General features: G+C 41.7%; 1 protein-coding gene across 1 annotated transcript in view; it reads right to left on the minus strand.

Annotated features, from left to right (window-relative positions):
- Positions 1 to 12,163, minus strand: part of CDKL5 (cyclin dependent kinase like 5) — a 209,556-nt gene extending 197,393 nt beyond the window's left edge. Inside the window, exon 1 of the mRNA XM_066249429.1 lies at positions 12,117 to 12,163. The gene's annotated coding sequence lies outside the window, so the exon portion shown is untranslated. The remainder of the gene's footprint in view (positions 1 to 12,116) is intronic.
- Between the last annotated feature and the right edge of the window lie 2,470 nt (positions 12,164 to 14,633).

Raw genomic sequence — 14,633 nt, forward strand, 5'->3', positions numbered from 1 at the left:
AAGTTCAAAAACCCAGCAGCTGGCCTTAAAGCCTTTTCAAGACCTGGGCCCTGCCTACTTCCGCTTCCTCACCTGCTCCTCTCCTTTCTGGACTGCTTCCGTTCTTTAAAAGGCTCTGGTTTTCAAAAGCGTCTATCTCACGTAACCTTGCCTGAGGGCATCTGCACCTTCTGTCACAAAAACTTATTTCCTTAACTAGACCAAGCCCTTCTCCTCCTCTGCGTCTGACTTCAATGTCACCTCCTCAGTATGGCCTTCCTACTGCTCCTCCCAGAACAGACACTCCACCCTATCTATAATACACTCCCATCGTGCCCTGTACTGCTCTGCCTCCACCTGAAGACCGTCAATGAGGGCAAGGCCTACTCCCTGTGTTATGTATCATCCATCCAGCCTCTATCAGTCTGGTACATAGGACACTCGATTAGGATTTGTTTGATGAAGGACAGATCCTCAGGATCTAGGACAGGTTATTTTAGAAAGAAATAACTGGCAAAGTATGAAACCGACTTGTACAAAATTAGCTTTTGTCTCCCTCAACTATTTTTGATTATTAACAATTAAAACTTTTTCTTTTCCTCTGCAATACCAACCTTAAATTTTAGTGGTAATATTATTTTTTTTTAGATTTTATTTATTCATTTTAGAAAGAAAAAGAGAGAGAAGGGGGAGGAACAGGAAGAATCAAGTCCCATATGTGCCTTGTCCAGGCAAGCCCGGGGCTTCGAACCAGCGACCTCAGCATTCCAGGTCGACACTTTATCACTGCACAACCGCAGGTCAGGTAATATTATTAATCATAATTACTAGCAATTAAAGTTAATACATCCCACAAGAGGCTGACAAACCAGGGTGGGGTTCGTGGATAAATTTCAGGATACATCCCATTTGAACCAGCTTTTGTAATCTCTGAAGGATTCTATTCATCAGGAAGCTAGTTTCTACTCTTGGTTAATATCAGAGTAATTGAGCAAATCCAAGTCAGTAAATTAATCTTCAGCTATTACTTTTCACCATTTTTCATCTGCCATATCTTTCTCACATGAATGTGTATATGCTTAATCTGATTATTATAATTCAATCTTACAATGCCAAGAAACTAATCTTTAGGCATAATATGGAGATCTAAAATTAAAACTTACTTAAAATAATTTAAGACAGTCTTAAAGAAAAAAAAGAAACCATAATGTATTCATCCATATGTTTCGTTAACTCCCAGAAACCAAGTTGTTACTTTCAAAATCACTATTTCCCTCTAAGTCAAAAAGTTACATTGTCAGAAAGCACTTTCACATTATTATTTGATATTAGGACTTTCTCTTACAAAGGATACAAAGTAAGTAACTACAAAATTACCGCCACAGCTGTTAAACAGTTAAAAAAAAAGTAATCTTTTTCAAACCAGTTATGATTGAATTTACAGCAAACTACTAGTGGTGCTGTGTCCGATCTCTTTGTTATTAAAAATCCAGACGCAAACTACCACACAAGGAGTTACTGATTTACCTGCCTGGTACTTCTAAGGACCACTTTCCATCCAGAAATGTTCATCTGAAAGCAATGAAATGTTGACTATTTCCAAAACACTTGACTTCCAACTAGACCACTGCATTCCTCTATTATGCATACCCCAAAACTAACGTCCATAAACTATCTTATCAGCTGTGCCTATCTACACACACAATAATACTCTTAGCAAAGGAGAGCACCTGCGAACTGATAGGCATCAGCCTATCCTGTACAACTCGTGCCCAAGCCGGATTTACTCCCCCCACCTCACCCACCCTTGAGGGAAACTAAAAACAAAATGATGCATGCAGGAAAAAGCAGCTATAGTACCTTGCAGGTTAAGCTGTTTCCAAATCCCACAACAATCCAGTCTGAAGTAATACAGAAAGCAGACAATGTGTTTGAATACCTGAATTTAATGAAGCCCGTTCTGTGGCATGATTCTCTCAAGGGGGATTAGAGCTTAAACAATAAAATGCATAATGTTATTGGCTTAAAATCAAGAAAACCAATTATTTTGCCCATGGTCTTAAATCTTAAAGGAATTGTTTCTGGCCCAATAATTATATTATTTTTACCTTGATTTTTCCCCCCTGTATTTACAACATATCATTAAGAACACTTTATTTTATTTGATGGTTTAAAAAAGACCAAAACAAAATCTAACCCAAACCACAAAGACAAGGTGATTTATACCATTCGCAGTGCTGGTCTTTATATTCTACTATGTGTTATGTATAGACAAAAACTTTTGAAAGTGCAAAAATTGCTAAGAAATTATAATATGTATAAGAAGATATTTTTAAAAGGCATTTTTAAAGATCTACATGATTTCATCCATTAGTGTCGGATGTTAAAGGGATCTAGGTGGAAGCAAGTAAATAAGGTAAAAAAAAAATACTGCACGTTGGCAGAACGAGTCTTTTTGGGGTAATGGAAGTGTTCTAAATTGGATTGTAGTGATGGTTACACAACTCCATAAATTTACCCTAAAAATTCATTGAATGGTACATTTAAAACAGGTAAGTTTTACAGTATGTAAAGTACAGTTCAATAAAGCTATTAAAGTGAATATTAAAAATGCACACTTGATAAAGCAATCTATAAGAACTAGGTATGTACAGGTCCCATCTTTGTAGAATAACTGTCCTGCTTTGATTCTGGCCCTGAGGTCCTATGCTATTCATCACTCCTTTCTAAGTCTAATAAGTGACTAAAGTGATTCTCATCAATTACAGAATAGGATATTAAGTCCTTTTCCTCTCTGACTCGGACCTCTGAATGTTCCTTGGGGCTAAAAATATCTGTTTAGCTCACTTAATGATGGGTCTTGTTTAAACACACACACACAATCATGAGAGGCTTGTTGAAGCAGTAGAAAATTCTACTTTCAAGTAGAAATATTTTGTCAGAGTCCAACTTCTATGCAATCAGAAGCAACAATAACGTATCTCTGCAAACTTCACCTCCAGGTTTTACTTCACTCTTCGGTCACTACATTTACAGAAGAGAGTACCATCTGCAAGTTGTAATGTCCTGCCATTTTACTTCAAGAGTGCATCAAACCACAAAATTGAATTCAAGAAATATCTTCATAGCCTTTATTGGTGTAACAAATTTAATCAAAGTCAGTCAAAAGTTAAAATGGAACATGCAGAAACATGAAATACCCAGTGGTTAATTAGAAACAGCTACTCGTTTTGGGTGTAAATAATTAGGTACAACTTTCATTCATGAAGAAACAGAACTAATGACCCTGTGAGAGAAGTCGGCTCGTCCAATTGTCCTACCCAGCAGTGCTGATGAATCTGAGTCCAGCCTCCCATGTGGCTAAAGCTTAGGCAGCCTTTGCCAATGTAGCCTGTAAACTCCAGGAGGCATATTGATATCTCTAGTACCACCCCAGGAGTGAAATCAGATTCTGAAGAGAAGCAGAAAGCATGGTTTTGAAGAGCACAGGTTCAAGTCAGACCGGTTTGGAAGGAAGTGTTGCCTCTGATGATGACTATCTGGGCAAATTATTTTCTCTCTCTGAGCCCATTTGGTCAAGTGTACACAGGAAATAAGAAATAAGAGATGTGAGAACAAATGCACACATACACATTGGTGCAAATAAATTATTTGCCATAGTATCAGGTATTTAGTGAGGCTCAATAAATAGAATATTATAACTTAATTATTATAGAGCCGACTGCCTAAAAAACAGACTATACTCCAAACTGGACTCTATTAGAACTGTCTCAAACACAAATGTTTCTAACTACATAAAAAGCTTAATTCAAAATTTTGACAATTTCAGAGACCTGAATGGGGTAGGTCATTTTAATCTAATAAATAATTTTCTGTTGATACCCAAATCTGGATTGTCTAAATCAGAGGTCCCAAATTTTAACACAGGGGGCCAGTTCACTGTCCCTCAGACTGTTGGAGGGCTGGACTATAAAAAAAACTATGAACAAATCCCTATGCACACTTCACATATCTTATTTATTATTTTTATTTTTTATTTATTCATTTTTAAAGATGAGAGGGAGAGAGAGAGGAGAGACAGAAAGAGAGAAGGGGGGAGGAGCTGGAAGCATCAACTCCCATATGTGCCTTTACCAGGCAAGCCCAGGGTTTCGAACCGGCGACCTCAGCATTTCCAGGTCAATGTTTTATCCACTGCGCCACCAGAGGTCAGGCCACATATCTTATTTTAAAGTAAAAAAACAAAACGGGAATACAATATTTAAAATAAAGAACAAGTAAATTTAAATTAACAAACTGACCAGTATTTCAATGGGAACTATGGCCTGCTTTTGACTAATGAGATGGTCAATGTGCTCCTCTCACTGACCACCAATGAAAGAGGTGCCCCTTCCGGAACTGCAGCGGGGCTGGATAAATGGCCTCAGGGGGCTGCATGTGGCCGTGGGCCTGTAGTTTGGGGACCCCTGGTCTAAATGTTATAAGGTTCTTTAGGTCCTCACTCTTGGCTTCCATACCCACCTACAGATCTCAATATTAAGAAGTGCACAAACTCCAATGAGAAATGAGGCCACACCTGTGTAACGCAGTCATTCATGGACTGCTCTATGTAACGGAACCAGTGTAGAAACTATCAAAAATTGCAATCCAAACACTAAAGTGATGTATCACCAGCAAAAAAATTTCTAACGTTGAGTTTGTGATTGAAAGTAAATTGGAAAAGCCTCCCCCAAACAGAAAGTTTAAATGTAGTCTTTTAATTACATTATTTTCATAAGTTGAAATATGTGATCCAACTGACACCATCATCAGATGATAAAGAACCTTCGAGAGTCCTTGAGATTCTTTCTCCTCCTCTAGCAAGAAATTTGATGCTGCCAAAAATAAAACTTTAGAATATAAATGATCAAATCCTTTTCTACTTATTATAGAAAGTAACTTAATGTTAACTTCAAATGTTGTTTCTTGTACCAAAGTTAAGGGTTACCTAAAGGATTTTCCCCACATTTTAGATCTACGCATGTGAATTCATTTGTTATTAAATGCCTTCTATTATTATTTGAAATCAATTTATTGCATGAAAAGTCATGTCTCCACACTAACTGCCAAAAATAAAGCACTATATTAGCATACCTTCTAATATCTAGAAGTAAAGCAGATAACCAAAGTTATCAAAATGTAAGGGGAAAATGGTCAACTTTCAACAGACAGTAGAGAAGGCTCCTTTTCCCTGCTCATTTCCTTAAAATATTCTCAGATATAGCTGACTTTTCTATCACAAGATGAAATGAAACATAAATCATAATGAAAGGTTAAATTTCTCCAACAGAAGTCACTGTCATTTCCAACAATGCAACTATTGTTGAAAGAGTCTCTCATAGATTCTTGGACACAGCGGTGAAGCAAATCTGGGGGCTAAGAGCATACTTAAATTTTCTCCACCTCTGTATTTCAGTTTGTAATGTAACAATACTGCAACTTCAAAGTAGAAATACCACATAAAATTTGCTTCTCATTAAATGAGACAGCCTTAACTCCATGCAGCATATTTGGAACAGAAGACATCTGATTTGCAATCAGTCAACCTTCTATTACTCATCTATGTGAGATGGCCCCACAGTTTCCCTCAATGGGAGCCTTTTCTTATAAAACCCCAGGGCATACTGTAGATGCCACACTCTGCTTTAAATAACTCCAAAAAACTACAATGAAAATAATGGCAGATTTAGACCAGGGAACCTGCATAAGTAAAAATAAAAAATCTGACATTAAGGGGTAAAAAAATCCCTACCACAAGCCCCAAAATCATGACTAAATTCTAAATCTGAACAGGGGAAAAAAAAAAAAAAAGGAATTCTCTCCGGAGAAAGAATGCTCATTTCTAATTATTTTTTTAAATACATCAGGTTTTATTTTTAAAACAATTAGGCTTAGGAAACATGCTCAAGGAACAAAATTAAAATATTAAACTGTTACATATATCAAATTAATCGCTGCATTATGTTAAAAAGGCAAGATGATTCAAAGAGATTTGACACTCCAACTGAAGACCCTCCCAACTCCTCTGAAATGGTAGATTATTTAACACTCTTGGCATGATTAACTTTATTGAGCATGCCCCTTTGGGAGTTCTAGTATTTAATACAACCAAACTGATTTTTTTTCTTTAGCCCAATTAGGTTTCCTTATACTGGTGAAATGCTCAGCATACACTGTACAGGTTGCTTTTTTTTTTTTTCTCCACAGCTTCTTTCTTCTGGCTCATTCCCCACCCCGACCCCACCCCACCCCTCCAACCCCCCAGGAAAAAAAAAATTCCTTCCCAAATGTTCTCTTCTCTGCATTTGTCAACAGAAACACCCACTGGTGGTGTCAAACTGGTAATACTGCTGCAGGCTTCCTTACTCCGGTTCCAGTGTCAACGCCAAAAATGCTCAAACCTAAGATAGTACTTTTAATAAAGAATTTAAAAGAATTGCTAAGGGTACTCAACGATCATGTTCTCAAAAAGACAAATATCTTTTTAAAATGTATTAGAAATAAATCCTAACTGGGTTGTTAAATATAAGACTATACTGCCCCCCCAACACTAAACACAAAACACAGAGACAAGTAAACACAGCTTTTTCACATTTTATGAACAAAATATTTCAAAACCCTTAAAGGAAGTAAAAACAAATTTACATCGAAATGTCATTCACATACAATTCCGAATAGCTTCGGTAAAGATGCCTTTTTTTTGTTAACCTTACAGCAAGAAAAGAACAAGCTGGAAACGTTCCAGCAGATGTTACCTAAAACGAGAATCCTATTCTATACGTATTTATGCCTCCTGTTTCAGTCAAATGCTCTCAATACAAATTAATCTTTCACATTAACTACATAACCATTACGTGGAAACCAACCTAATTCAGATGCACCGAAAAGAAATTATTGTCTGCGAGACTTTGTAAAATCAGCTTACATTTCAACCGAATAAAATAGATGGTGTTAAACTGAACACTGTTCTGCAACTACTTAAATATCACAACATCCGTCTAATCTAAGATACTAAGGTCAGGGTTTTCCTCTTCAGGCATCTGTGCTTTAACACTCAAGTGAAGCGAAAAACAAAACGCTCAAGGAAGATCTGCCTTTACCCCGAAATATGGTCAGGTTATTTTTTCCCCCAACGTGGGCACAAGACAAGTCAATGAGAGTAGGACCTGTTCGTTCTGGGAGATGTTTCCAAACCCTAGGACTTCATTTCTTTGAGGGTACAAAGGGTACGAAGAACTGGGGAATGGCCAATTCTGCCTCCCCCCACGACGCCGGCCGTGAACTTCATAGCACTGCCCGAAACTTGTTCGGGAGAGGCTGGAGAAGACGCGGGGCAAGCGGTGGGTCTCTCGCCAGCCTTCCGGGCAGCCAAGGTCAGCAGGGCCGGAGCCGCGGCTTGCTGCCCCGGCGGGTCCCGGGCTCCCTCGGAACTCGTGCGGGGGTCTCCGGAGCGCAGGCTCCTCCTCGCAGCCCGCGGGAAGGGGCTTCCCTCGCCGCAAAGCCCAGGGAGCTAGTGCCGCGGGGGCAGCGGGGACGCTGCAGACCCGCCGCTGAGGGAGCCCTGGGGGGCGGCCTCGACCCGCGACCCGCCGACCCTCCTCACACTCGGTTGTCTCCCCACACTCCAAGCTGCAGCCCAGCCCCAGCCCCTCGGCGGGGAAGCCCTTCCAGGGGTGCGATGGGCACGGAGAAGGGGCCACTCCAGGCTGGGGCGTCCCCGCCGCGTCGCCCTGTTCCGGGGGTACCCGCGCCGCCGCCCCTTCCCACATCTGTCCAAGAGGACCGGGCGGGTGCCCTCGCCAGGGAGAGGCTGGGTGGGCGAGGGTCCGATGCGCGGACAAGAGGGCTTGGCGAGCGGGTGGCGGCGGGACTACTCACCCAGCGAGCCCCCCACCTCCAGCTGGAGACCGACCGACGACCGCACCGCTCCCGAGGCCGCCATCTCCTCTTTACCTTCCCCAGCGGCAGCGCCAACTAATCGAAACCTCCGGCCCCGCCCTCTCCCCCGAAGCCAACGCGCAGCCTAATTCGCTAACCACCCCGCCCCGGCCGTCCACTCGAGCCAATGGGAAAGCTTCTCAAGCCCCGCCAGGTCCCGCCTCAGCCCTCGCCTACTTCTAGTAGGAGCCAATGCAGACAGAGCGCTCGTGCCCGGGCTCGGGCTCGCGCGCCCCGCCCGCTCCGCTCGTGCTCGGGTCCTCGGAGCCAAGGAGGTCTGGCTCCTTGTATAAGCTCTGTTGTGCGCGCACGCGCGCCAGTTTGGTTGCCCCGCCCGGCCCCAGCAACTTGGGCTGGGTGGCTTCGAGGGGCGGGGCCCGAGCGGCGAGCTGTCGGTGGGGAGGGAGGGACGCGGTTGGGGGGAAAAATGGTGACTGGGAAAGGGGCGGCTGCAGGGGAGTGGGGCGGAGCAGACCCGGGAATCCGCCTGTCACTGCGGAATAAAAAGGGGAATCCTGCCTGCAGCGCTGCTATCCTGGCCTCGCTCCGGAGGGACACGTGCGGGGGCACAGGGCGTCCGGGAAGAGCAGGGACAGCACATTTGGAGCGGGAACTGAGACACTGCTTAGGAATAAAGGATAAAAGACGCTTTATCCCTGTCGTTGGTAAAAATAATTTCGAAGTCCATTGCTGCTGCTGTCCAACTGTTGCAGCTACGCGTGTACACACACACACACACACACACACACACACACACATTCACTCGTACACTCATCCATCAGCCTGTGATCCCTGGTGAATTAGGAGCAAAGAACGAGTATCCGAGAATTCCTTACACAACAGCTGGATGCATGCAAACGGCTGTTGCAGCAACAGCAGCAGCAACCCACAGCTCCGCTTAGGTCCAATGCTCCACCATGCAAGATTCCCCAAATGGCATGAAAGCAATGAAGTCATCGAGCAACCAGTACAAATGTAAAGATCTTAATAGCTACCATGAATCAGGTTTCCAATGAGGATGCAGAGGTGATGAAATGGAAGGAGATACATTTCCAATGCCACTTTTTGAAAATTAATAATAATAATTTTTAAAAGATATCGCAAGCAAAAAACTATGTAAAGCTGCATAATAATTTTCACTTTAAAAAGTGAAGAGGAAAAACAGGATTTCTCTCTCTGTCTTTTCAGAAAAGCACAGAAAATAAGCAGTGTGTAAGGTCATAGCAGCCTCCAAATTAGAAATATACAGTACTATACTGCAACGGGCAATAGATATATGGAATGAAATTCACTTACTCTATTCCTGTCATGAATCTGGTAACAATATGCTGGGTTTGGCCACTCTGCGCCAAGCCAAGAGTTATCTTTATCATAACATGGTGAATATTTGATGAGGAAATAAAGGTACCTGCTTTCTCTTCAGCTTTGCAGGAAGCATGTTAGAAAATTTTACAGGTAGGAACAGTGAATTAGCAGTGAAGGAAAATGGAGTCAGAGGCAACAGCAGAGCTTTGCAAAGTCTCCTGCCTCCTCCAGATGCAAAGTAACCGTACTATGACCTCAAGCATCACCCATATGGAGCCAGAATTACTGGGGCAGTCATTCCATTTTCATCCCTATATGTTAAATGTAGAATGGTTTATCTGTATAGAGTCAGAACATGGTAAGGAAAAAACAATAATTGAATATCTATTAGTGAAAGTTCAATTTAGTGTTAAGTGGTGATATTAAATGCTTTATAATGTGCCAGATATACACATATAACCTTCCACTTAGGGATATTTGCTTTGATTTGGTTTTTAGTACGGGTGAAGGGCTTCTTGGAGTCACATCCAGGTCAGTTAATTGCAATTTTCATCAAAATTATCTTTTCTAGAAGATTTGTAAGAGTTAAGAAGTACCATGCTGCCATTCAACTGAGCTCTTTTCTTGTGTAGAAAGAACACTAATATTTACCACTGAATGAATGCCTGCTTTGTGCCAGGAATATTATTTACATTTAGAGTCACCAGATAAAATACAGGAGGCCCATTAAATTTGAATTTCAGATAAGCAATGAATAAATTCTTTTAGTATAAGTATATATTTTTATCCTGGATACATGTAAAAGAAGGGTACATTAAATATGCTTTCTGATCATTGTTAAAAAAATGTTTTTTATTTGAAATGTCCCTCTGGGACAGGGGTCAGGAACCTATGGCTTGCGAGCCAGATGTGGCTCTTCTGATGGCTGCATCTGGCTCGCAGACAAGTCTTTAATAAAAAAAAAAATAGTAACGTTAAAAATATAAAACATTCTCATGTATTACAATCCATTCATTTCCTACCACTCATGTTCATGGTTGCAGGTGACTGGAGCCAATCATAGCTGTCCTCTGGGACAACACCAAATTTTTATTGGATAATACCTAATGTACACGGGTCATTGTATGGCTCTCACAGAATTACATTTTAAAATGTGTGGCGTTCATGGCTCTCTCGGCCAAAAAGTTTCCCGACCCCTGCTCTGGGACAAGACCTCATAATACAATCAGGATCTAGGAGAAAAGCTTAAGACTCAAATTAATATGTAAATTTCTAGTGTTTGTAGAATGAGGTGCACATATTTATACTAAAAAAATTACTTGCTGTTTATCTGAAACGCAAATTTCACTGGGCATCCTCTATTTTTATATACTAAATCTGGCAACCCTACATACATTATTGCTGAGCCTCATGATTTTCTGCAAGATTCGCTGTTAGGTCACCATTTTCCAGATGAAGAAACAGTTTCAGAGCCTCTCTACAATCTATTTGCTCCTCCCCCCTCCTAAGAGAACCCAGACTGTGTTCACACTTCTAGGGTGGTAGATGCTGATTAATCTTAGTTGATCTATGTGGGGCCCAATTAAACTAAAGGAAAGTATTTAATATCCTTTGGTTTGAGAGAGCGGTTTTCCCTGTCTATCCTGTTAAATGAACAAGGAAGAAAGTACCCCAGTTGTCCCTGGCAGCCATTTTGTGACTGGAAGGAAAACTAGCCTTAAATGAAAGCCTATGCATTAAGGAAGGCAGAGTTGAAAAATAGAAAGATTAAAAAAAAAAAAGCTGGATTCTTGATGACACCATGAATTGCTTAGTTAAACAAATTCTGCTTTTTTCTTGGGATTAAAACACTTAGAGTCAGAGTTAGATGCCTCAGAAGCATCCCGCTATAGATGTCAGAGCCCATGTGTTCTACTCATTAGGGGTCTCAGTAATAAATAAACAGGTGATCATCAAAATATAAGATATTTCTGGCCTTGGCCAGTTGGCTCAGTGGTAGAGCATTGGTCCAGCGTGTGGATATCCCGGGTTCAATGCCTGGTCAGAGCACACAGGAGAAATGACCACTTGCTTCTCCACCCCTCTTCCCCTTCTCTCCCACCCCCTTTCTTCCGCTCCTGCAGCCATGGTGTGATTGGTTCAAAAGCATTGACCCGGAGCACTGAGGATGGCTCCATGGACCCTCCACCTCAGGTGCTAAAAATAGCTCGGTTGCCAGCATGGCCCCATATAGGCAGAGCATTGGCCCCAGATGGGGTTGCCATTTAGATCTGGGACCAGGTGCATGAGAGAGTCTGTCTCTTTATCTCCCCTCCTCTCACTTGGAAAAGAGGAAAAAATAAAAAGATATTTTTATCCTGGATATATATGAGACAAGTCTAAAAACTAAATAAGCCTTCTAATCACTGTCAAAAAAAATTTATGAAATGCCCATCTGGGCATACATCTCAAAATGCAATCAAGATCTAGGAGAAAGCTTAAGAATCAAATCATTGTGTAAATTTGTAGTGTTTATAGGAAAAGGTGAGCATTAGTTATTCCTTGGCCCCGCTCAGAACTTAAATCAGACTGTCAGATCTTACATGTTTTCATTTAGAGTTCATACCATTTGGGAAAATGTCATTTGAGAAATATAAGTCCAGTACCTCATTTTAAACTATTAAAACCTCTATCCCTGTCCTCCAGGCACTGAGCTTAACCACAAACAGTGTAGAAAGAACAAAAATGTCAGCCTCAAAAGACCCAAGAGGGAAAACCACATTAGAGCAGAGTGCCATATGAAAGTGGATGGTTGGTAAAGCAGTATAGCTTAGTGGGTAAAACCATAGATTCCAGAGCTACTATAGATCACCTACCTTCAAATGCCAGCTCTAGTTATGTCCTTGGGGAGATCACTCAACTTCTCCCCTGTAAAATGGTAATAATAACAGTGCTCACCTTATAGGTCTAGGTGAGTGACTGTTTTTGTAATGCTTAGCAGAGTACCTAGTCAGCGGTAAGGACTTTATAAGGATTAGCTGTTACTGAGAGGCTCAATCCCATAGGCTATAAACTGAAGCAGTTTATTTTTCTTCAGTCACTACTTTGAACCATGTTTTTATGGCAAAGTTGCCTTTCATGTCCCTTCACATCTTGGACAGTTTTAACAACTCTTAAATCTTTTTCAGCTATTAAAAATCAATCCAGTTAAAACTCAATTGTTATATTTGATTTAAATCCCATTCCCTCCTGCCATTACCCTTCCCACCATTGTCACTGCCAGCTTGTGACTCAGGCACACGAGTTGACCATTTTCCATCCACTGAGGTGGACTCCCTGAGCTACCTTGGTGTATGTCCAGATCATCTGAGATCAGTGGTATCCAGGGAGCTGGAATGTGGTGGTGATAAGGCATGCCGTTACTGATCTAGAAGGACTTTTTATTTCAAGAGAAGTATCTAATAAGATAATGGAGAGGTACTGCCTTTGTCTTTGTAAGAAGCAAACCAGCTAATTTTATAGATAAAAATAGGAAAATAACAGTGAGAACTGGGCACATAATGGAGAGTAATTCTAGCATCTTTGTATCTGGCCTATAAGTTCTGTACACCCCGATCTAATGGTTTTAGGTATAAAGGCAGTACTAACATCCAGTTCCCCTTCCTCCCCAACACCCTGCACGAAGAATTATGAAAGATGCTCAAAGCCAGAAAATGTGTCAAAAATACTCGTTGTTTCAGGTACCTGTTTCAACTGAACTTTCACAATTCTACGTGATTTTAAAATACCAATAAAGCAAAATTCGTTTTCCATATGTTAATGTCTTAATCTGGATGAAACGATTTTTGCTAAGTAAACAGCAGTCTTTTCATCTTTCTTTAGAGATAATATTAATTGCCTGATCTGTGTGGTGCAGTGGATAAAGCATCGACCTGTAACACTTAGGTCACTGGTTTGAAACCCTGGGGTTGTGTGGTCAAGGCACGTACAGAAAGCAACTACTCTAAGTTGATGCTTCCTGTTTTCCCCCCTTTCTTTCTCTCTCTTCTCTCTAAAAATCAGTACATAAAATTAGAAGAAAAAAGAAATAATATTAATCAACATTTGTGGAGTGCTTACTGTGTGCCAGGCATTGTTTTGCATTGATTATCTCATTTAATCCTTGCAATACCTCCAGGAAGTCATGGAGTGGTTTTAAGATATCCCCACAAATTTCCCCCCCTACTCCTCCCTTCAAAAGGTAGAGCTAGCCTGACCAGGCAGTGGCGCAGTGGACAGAGAGTCGGACTGGGACACGGAGGATCCAGGTTCGAGACACCGAGGTCACCAGTTTAAGTACGGGCTCATCTGGTTTGAGCAAGGCTCACCAGCTTAAGCCCAGAGTTGCTGGCTCGAGCAAGGGGTCACTTGGTCTGCTGTAGCCCCCAGGCAAGGCACATATGAGGAAGCAATCGATGAACAACTAAGGTGCAGCAACGAAGAATTGATGCTTCTCATCTCTCTCCCTTCCTGCCTGTCTGTCCCTATCTGTCCCTCTCTCTGACTCTTTCTGTCCCTGTCATACACACACACACACACACACATACACACACACACACACACACAAAAGGTAGAGCTAAAACCTCTCCCTTTAAGTGTGGGCTACAGGTGGTCATGACCAGACTAGGTCATAAAAAGTGTTGCAGCTTCCTCCTTGCTCTCTCTCTCTCTTGAATCGCACACTGTGGGGGAAGCCAGTGACATGTTGTGAGGATATTCTCAAGATACCCTCTGGAGCAGGGCTTGGGAACCTGTGGCTCGCGAGCCAGAGGTGGCTCTTTTGATGGCTGCATCTGGCTTGCAGACAAGTCTTTAATAAAAAAATTAATAACGTTAAAAATATAAAACATTCTCATCCATTAATTTCCTACCACTCATGTTCATGGTTGTGGGTGGCTGAAGCCAATCACAGCTGTCCTCCGGAACAACACCAAATTTTTATTGGATAATGTGTAACATACACGGGTCGTTGTATGGCTCTCATGGAATTACATTTTAAAATATGTGGTGTTCATGACTTCTCAGCCAAAAAGTTTCCTGCCCTCTGCTCTGGAGAGATCAGGGCTTGAGGAACTGAAGTGTCAGGGCATGAGGAACTGAAGAATCCTGTCAACAGCAAGCAAGGAACTGCCCACAGCCAAGTGGAGTGAGAGCACCATTCTGGAAGCAGATTCTTCAGCCCCAGTCAAGCCTTCAGGTGACCACTGCCCTGGCTGACATCCTGAGTGCAACCTCACGAGAGCTCCTGAGCCAGGGCCACCCAGCTAAGCCACTCCTGGATTTCAGACCCTCAGAAACTATGAGATAAAAGTTTATTGTTTTACACCACTAAGTTGGGGGATAATTTGTTATGC

Source organism: Saccopteryx bilineata, chromosome X (genome assembly GCF_036850765.1).
Source record: "Saccopteryx bilineata isolate mSacBil1 chromosome X, mSacBil1_pri_phased_curated, whole genome shotgun sequence".
NCBI lineage: Eukaryota > Metazoa > Chordata > Mammalia > Chiroptera > Emballonuridae > Saccopteryx > Saccopteryx bilineata.